The sequence below is a fragment of the Leptonychotes weddellii genome, chromosome X (genome assembly GCF_054177405.1).
Source record: "Leptonychotes weddellii isolate Sample4059 chromosome X, ASM5417740v2, whole genome shotgun sequence".
Taxonomy (NCBI): Eukaryota; Metazoa; Chordata; class Mammalia; order Carnivora; family Phocidae; genus Leptonychotes; species Leptonychotes weddellii.
Window position 1 is genome coordinate 97,405,065 of NC_138385.1, and position 8,188 is coordinate 97,413,252.

Sequence of the window (8,188 nt, forward strand, 5' to 3'; positions counted from 1 at the left end):
GGAGCCAATTACAGCCCTCAGCAAGATTCCAGTGTATTTTGTGCTGGAGCATGGAGTTAGGTACTATTCCTAGCTCTGCTTGAGAATGTGCGACCCTGGGTGGTGCACTTGTACTCTTTGTCTGAATTGTAGAACTGAGGCTAGAGCAGCTAGAAGAAAAGGAGACACACTTGAGATACTGAGGATCTAGATGTTCTGTGGCTCGGCGATTTGGACAGGTGAGGAAAAGGCTAGGATGGCTCGGGTTTCTGTCTTGGATGGTGGTTCTAGTCATTGAGGTAAAGAAAACAATGAGAAACAGGTTTGGGACAAATTCCATATGGGACAAGGTTTGAAGAGCTCACGACATCCAGGGACATCCTGCCAGTCACTGGATATTGGGCTTTGGAATTCAGTGGATAGGGTCTGCATCAAAAATACAGACTTTTGAGTCCTCAGCCTTAGGAATATGGAAAAGGGGACCATATATATAGGCCAGTGACAGTGGGGCTCTGAAGAACAATGACTTGAAAACATAAGAGTCTGTGAAGGGAACTGAGAAGAAATGGCAAAGAGGAGGACAGCCGGGAGCTAGAGGTATCTCAAAGGGGAAAATTGTAAGTGGGACAACCAGATAATACGGCTTTTACTGTGATGCAATGGGAAGTGGACTTCACCACCAATCAAGTATTTTTTGCAAAGATACAGATACATAGATACAAAGAGATCTCAAGTATATTGCAGATACATACATGTACACATATAGAATCTAAGACTCTAAGTACCAATTTACAGGAAGTTCAAGTAGACTAACATGTTAAAAGACACTATGAAGATACAATCATACAAATCCATAATGTAGGAAATTTGATAGGACAAAAAACCTAGTTTCTTCAACAACTGGGTTTTTAAAAAGTCTGTTGCAGAAGGGGTAGTGGCAAGAGGGGGAGACTGTTACAGGATGTAACGTGTGCACTTTGTAGGGATACTGATTTGAACAAATTATTAAAATTTAGGGGAAATTTGAATATGGACTGTTAGAGGATATTAAAGAATTATTAATTTTGTTAGGTGTAATAGTTTTTTGGTGGTTATGGTTTGTTTTGTTTGTTTGTTTAAAGTTCTTACCTGTTAAAGACACTGTACTCTTTACAGCTGAATTCATAGAATGTCTGGGATTCTGGGATTTCCTTTTTTCTTTTTTTAAGATTTTATTTATTTATTTGAAAGAGAGAGAGAGAGAAAGCAGGAGCAGGGGGAGGGGGAGAAGCAGACTCCCCTGCTGAGCAAGGAGCCCGATGCAGGACTCTATCCCAAGACCCTGAGCTGAAGGCAATCGCTTAACTGACTGAGCCACTCAGGCATGCCCCCCCTTTTTTTTTTAAGTTTTATTCATTTAATCTCTACATCCAGCGTGGGGCTCAAACACATGACCCCAAGATCAAGAGTCACACACTTCTCCAACTAAACCAGCCAGGTACCCCTGCCTAGGATTTCCTTTAAAGTATTGTAGTGGCGGGGCGTCTGGGTGGCTCAGTTGGTTAAGCATCCAACTCTTGATTTCGGCTCAGGTCATGATCTCACAGTCGTGAGATTGAGCCCAGCGTCAGGCTCCACACCCAGGAGCCTGCTTAAGATTCTCTCTCTCCCTCTCCCCTTCCTCTCCTCTCTCATAAGAATAAAGTATTCCAGTGGCAGAACATGTGAGAGGTGACCTGTGAAACAAGATGAGCAAAATGTTGAGAAGTGTTGAAGCTGGGAGATGGACACATGGAGATTCATTATGTTCTTTTCTCTAGCTTGGTCTGTGTTTGAAAATGCCATAATAAGTTTTTTGAAATGCAATTTGAAAGAAAGAGATGAATTGTATTGTCACAGAAAGGTCTGGTAAACTAAGAAAAGAAAGTTAGACTTTGGCCTGACAATCTAGAAACCATTGTAATCTAAAGGACCTTAAAGCAATTTCAGTGCACAGGTGGGGAAGAAAACCAAATTTTACATCAAAAGCTAACATCCTGGGGTGGGGGCGGGGAAGGATTGAGGCATGTCAAAGGGATATGGGGGCCAGTCTGGAAGAGCTCCCAGTGGGCAAACTGGAACAATTTGAGCAACAAATATATAACATAGTGCTGGACTATAAAGAAATGCACAAATGATTGAATAATAAATGAGAAGAGACAGTCTTCTTACAGAAGAATTTCAAATATCTGTAGATACTGCCCCTTCTAGGAGGCAGACCTTAGTCTCCCTCCTCTACTGAGTCAGGGCTACACTGGTGACTGGCTTCCAAAGAACAGAGGATAGAAGGGGGAAAATGGCAACTTTCAGTGGACAAACCTGACAGGCACCACATTCTCCTAGCTCTCAAGGTTAACATCACCAGTAATAAGTTCTGTGGATACCTTGTGCTACCTGATGTGATTTGATGTGACAAGAAGGGCGCTTCACCTCTATGGTAGGTCTCAAAACCCATAAGCCCGGTCTCATCGTGAGAAATACGTCAGATAAACCCAAATTGATGGGATGCCTGGGTGGCTCAGTCAGTTAAGCATCTGCCTTCAGCTCGAGTCATGGTCCCAGGGGATTGAGTCCCACATCGGGCTCCTTGCCCTGCGGGGAACCTGCTTCTCCCTCTCCCTATGCCTCTCTCCCCTGCTTGTGCTCTTTCTCTCTCCCTCTCTCTGACAAATAAATTTTAAAAATCTTTAAAAAATAATAAATAAATAAACAAACCCAAATGGAGGGACATTCTGCAAAATGCCTAACTAGCTCTCCTCAAAACCCTGTTATGAAAAACAAGCAAGGACAAAAATTGTCACAGAAGAGACTAAGGAGACGTGACGACTAATTGCCATGTGGGATCCTGGATTGGATCCTGGTACAGAAAAAGGATATTAATGGGAAAACTAGTGAAATCCATGTAAGGTCTGTAGTTTTATTTAATAAGAATGTGCCAGTGTTGATTTCGTAGTTTTGACAAATGTACCAGAGTTGCATAAAATGTTAACACGGGAAACTGGGCGGAGAAGTGTAGGAACTCTGTATGGTCTTTACAACCTTTCTATAAATCTAAAATAATTTCCAAAAAAGAGCTTTAAAATAAAAATAGAAATGTAATATTGGTTTTTCGTCATTGTATTTATACCAGTTATTTTAGTGCCACCTTTCAGAGGGGAAGATATATTTTTATTTTGCTAAAGGAAGAATTTACAAAGCCTTTTTTCTTCTTTTGAGCACTGTGGAATCTGACACCTTAAACACTAGAATGACAAGACTGGCGGCGCCTGGGTGGCTTATTTGGTTAAGGGACTGCCTTCGGCTCAGGTCATGATCCCAGAGTCCTGGGATCGAGTCCCGCATCGGGCTCCCTGCTCATCGGGGAGCCTGCTTCTCCCTCTGACCCTCTCCCTTGTCATGCTGTTTCCCTCTCTCTCTCAAATAAATAAAATCTTTAAAAAAAAAAAAAAATGACAAGACCAAAGGGAAAATGAAGTAAGGATACGACCTTTGTTAGGTACCCAACGTGTATAGTGCTGGACAACTTACACAAATTACCTGCCTCGTTTCTTCTAACAACCCGATGACGTATGATCCCCAGTTTTCTGATGAGCAAATAGATTCAAAGTAAAAAAGAAAGAACATGCCTAATGACTGGAGGTGGGGTAGAAATGGGGAGTACCTGCGAGTGGGTGTGGGGTTTCCTTTCGATATGATGAAAATCTAGTTCTGGAACTGGATAGAGGTGGCGGCACGACACCGTGAATGTACTAAATGCCATGAAACTTGTTCACTTCAAAATGGCTGTTCTCATGTTATATGAATTCCAGCTCCATGAAAGAAAATGTAGTAACAAAGCAAGAAGAAACGGTAGTCTAGGGATGGGAGAAAAACCCAAAGAGCGATGTGCAGAAATCATGTGGTGTGCAATATTTCTCAGTTTTTATTTTTATTTTTTTAAGTAGTGGAGCCCAGCGTAGGGCTTGAACTCACAACCCTGAGATCAAGACCTGAGCTGACATCAAGAGTCGGCCGCTTAACGGACTGAGCCACCCAGGCGCCCCTCAGTATTTATGTTTTGACCAAAGAACAGTTGTTCCACAAAATGGGCATTAGTATATGACAGAACATGAATACTCCATAGGACACAGTTTGAGAAACACTATTTCTTTGGATGAGGCTGCATTTTAACAGAACAATGTAGGAGTCTTACTTGGCTACAAGTGCTAATAGAAGCCACCTACGGGGCTTCCGGAAATTGAAAGAGGATCAGAGACCAGTCTGAGGAGAAGCTTTGTTTGGGTTCCGTCTGTTCCTAGAATGGATAGTTTTGGCAATATGGAAATGGCACGGACACACACTCCAGGTAGAGCGCCCAGCAAGAGGCAGAAAAGATGGCTGTGTGTGGGAAACAATGTAGGCCCATCTGCCAAACTCCCAAGATTCTCAGATCTGGCTGCACATGGGAGATGAACCTGATGTGCAGCCAGGGTTGAGCCCAGTGGTCTAGATCAGCTTTCTCAAATACGGTGTAGGGACCTACTGATGTTCAATTTGAAGTACGGTGGTATTCACTAGTTCTCAAACTCGAGCGTGTGTAAGAATCACCTGCGGAGCTCTCTATAACACGGATTCCTGGGCCCTACTGTCCAATTCCAAATCAGTAGTCTGGGGTGAGGCCCATGAACTTGCTTTCCTATCAAGCTCCCAGGTGATATTGATGCTGCTGGTCCCTGGACTCCATATTGAGTAGCACTGATAGAAGCAATGGGATACAACAATAAAGGAACGGTGGAGAACACGGGCTAAAGGTGTTTGAATGGGAGGCGACAGGGCGGTGTTAGGATTTGCGAGTATCCTGTAGCTGTCCCTCCTCCACGGCATGTGCTGGGGAGAGGGTCATGAAGCCCTAGGCCAGAATAGTGGGTTCATGAAAGAGAGACCCACAAGTGTGGGAAAGGGCCAGTTTCCGAAGGCTCTTCCTGCTAGGCTGTGGACTCTCTAAGCAACTGCAAGGTCTTTACAAAGGCCTGGACTGAACCAAGCATTTCTCAAGAAGGTGTTTGCAGTATCTGTTTGCAGACAATTACAGTAATGAGAATTAATGGGGCTCGACTAGAGGAGTGGCAGTGGAACGGGAGAGAAGATGGGTGTGAGGGCCGGGGCAGAAATGGCAACTCTGTTCCAAGCAACTCTCCTTCCACTCCTGCGGCCGATCTGTCACACGTCCGCCTGCTGCTACCTCCTCTCCCATTCCCACGGCCGCCTCCGGGTCGGAAGGGCCGCCCTCGCTCATCTGGATTCCTGCAGCAGCTGCCCAACCGCCTTTGCCTTCCTGCCATGGCTTCTCAGCACAGCCCCTACAAGATGCTTCTAAAAGAGAAGCCAGATTACATCTCTTCTCTGCTCCCATCTCATTTACAACAGCAGCTCAACTTCTTACAGTGGCCCCTAAGGCATGGCAAGATCTGGTCCCCTATGGGCTTTGTGACCTCGGTTCTGCCTACTGGCCCCTCTGTCAGTTTGCTCTAAGGTCCTCTCTAGGATCTTGCTACTCCAAGTGTCCTTCCTGGACCAGCGGCATCAGCACCTACTGGGAATTCTTTAGAAATGCCGTGTCTCGGGTTCCACCCCAGACCTACTTAATGGGAATCTGCATTTTAACAAGCCCCCTGCACGCTCCTCCCCGCACTACTACTCCATACATCATCGTGGGAAGGCAGTGATCCAGAACAGCCTGGCACACTCCTGCCCCCAGGATTTTGTGTTCATTTCTCTTCCCAGACAGCTTACCCTCTAAGTACCCCCATAAATCACTCCCTCCCTCCTTTATCCATATGTCACCTTCCAAATGTCCTCTTGAAAATTGCAGCCCCTCCCCCAGGAGGGCACTCCTTAACCTCCTCTGTTGCCTTGATCGCCTCCTCAGCACTTCTGACCACCTGAAAATGGTGGCCTCTGAGGAGTGGAATCAGGTGTGGAATGATGGGGCTACGGGACTACGGCTTTTCTGAGTAAGTGCTGCAGGATTATTTGACTTTCAAATTATGTGCATGTATCCCTTTCATTCACTTGTTTGTGGAGATTTAAAACTGGCAGAGGCTGGTTCCACATGCCAGGAGCTTAGGGGTCACCACTCTGTCCTAATAACAAGTACGAAGCTGAACAGACTGAAAAATCAACAAGTCATCTAGGATCTGGAAGAGAGGGGAAGACACAGTGCAAACCGCTGTGGCCAAGATTGGAGAGACAGGCAAACGCAAGTTGTGGCTTTTACCACAGCAGAGACTCCCAGGCCAAAGGAAGCATCCGTGATCCAGTGTTGGGGGAGGGAAAACATGAACTGTGCTTGACAAATTGCTGGAGGCCTCGTGTGGACAACTCCCGGGTGGGGGGGGTTCATGGGGGGGCACCACAGTATTGTGAGGTTGATTTCCGGCAGCTTGACCAGATTCCAGCAGTAAATATTCGGAGGAAAATCCCCTCAGATTTCCAGCAGAGGACGAGGAAAAGGAACCATTTTGGAAATAAGCCAGAGCATGGTGTGTTTCTTACCAGGGCCTGCCCTCAGGGGAAGCTAGTTAACCAGAGCCTAACCTGCTCGGGTATTATCAAAACCTAACGGACCTGAGGATGGAAGATAATCCCACTCCAGCCATCCTATCCCGCCTGAGAGGGGAGAGCAAATACTGAGAAACACTTGTTAAGTTTATAGTCCAGAGACCCAAGCCCACTAACAGACAGGGACCTAATCACAGGAAGATTGCAATCTTTCCTCCATGCTCTCACCACCACCACAGGCCTAAAGGCCTATTACAGCAGCTCCTTTTACCTGGTACATCAGCTCCAGCTAGCAAGAAAAGCTTACAAGATACCACAAAGGACAAAAACACAGTTTGACGAGACAGAGCAACCATCCAAACCAGACACAGTAGGAATGTGGGAATTATCAGACCAGGAACTTAAAATGGCTATGATTCATAGGCTAAGGGCTCTCAGGGAGGGATAAAGAAGACAGCGTGCGAGAGCAGATGGACAATGGCAGCAGAGAGATGGAAATCCTAAAAAGAACCAAAAAGAAACGATAGAGCTCAAAAACACTGCGACAAATGAAGAATGCCTTTAATGGGCTTAGTAGTAGACTGGACACAGCTGAGGAAAATCATCTCTGAGCTAGAGGATGGATCGATAGACTCCTTAAACACCAAAAAGCAGAGAACAAAGACAGGGGGAGGAGGGGGCCAAGGAAAACCAGAACATAATATCCAAGGACTGTGGAGCAACTACAAAAGGTGTTAGATACACATGATGGGAATACCAGAAGGAGAAGAAAGAAAGGAATGGAAGAAACACTTGAAACAATAATGACTGAGAATTTCCCCAAATTAATGTCAGACACCAAACCTCAGACCCAGAAAGCTCAGAGAACACCAAGCAGGATAAATGCCAAAAGCAAAACAAAACTACACCTTGGCATATCATTTTCAAATTACAGAAAATCAAAGATAAAGGGAAAACTCCAGAAAGAAGTCAGGGAAAGAACACCTAGAGAGTTCTATCCAACTTCTCCTCGGAAAGCGTGCCAGCAAGAAGAGAGTAGACTGAAATATTGAAAGTGTTGAGAGAAAAATCCCACCAACTGAGAATTCTGTACCTGGTGAAATTATATACTTCAAACATGGAGAAGGAATAAAGACTTGCTCAAACAAAAATTGAGGAAATTTGTTGCCTCGCAGGAAATGCTAACAGAAGTTTGGAGAGAAGGAACATGATACAGGTCAGAAACTCGGATCCACACAGGGAAAGGAAGAGGATCAAAGAAGGAGTCAGTCAAATGCAGAGAAAGGGGAACCCTCCTACACTGTTGGTGGGAATGCAAGCTGGTGCAACCACTCTGGAAAACAGTATGGAGGTTCCTCAAAAAGTTGAAAATAGAGCTACCATACGATCCAGCAATTGCACTACTGGGTATTTACCCCAAAGATACAAATGCAGGGATCCGAAGGGGTACGTGCACCCCGATGTTTATAGCAGCAATGTCCACAATAGCCAAACTGTGGAAAGAGCCAAGATGTCCATCGACAGATGACTGGATAAAGAAGATGTGGTATATATATATAATGGAATATCATGCAGCCATCAAAAGGAATGAGATCTTGCCATTTGCAACGATGTGGATGGAACTGGAGGGTATTATGCTGAGCGAAATAAG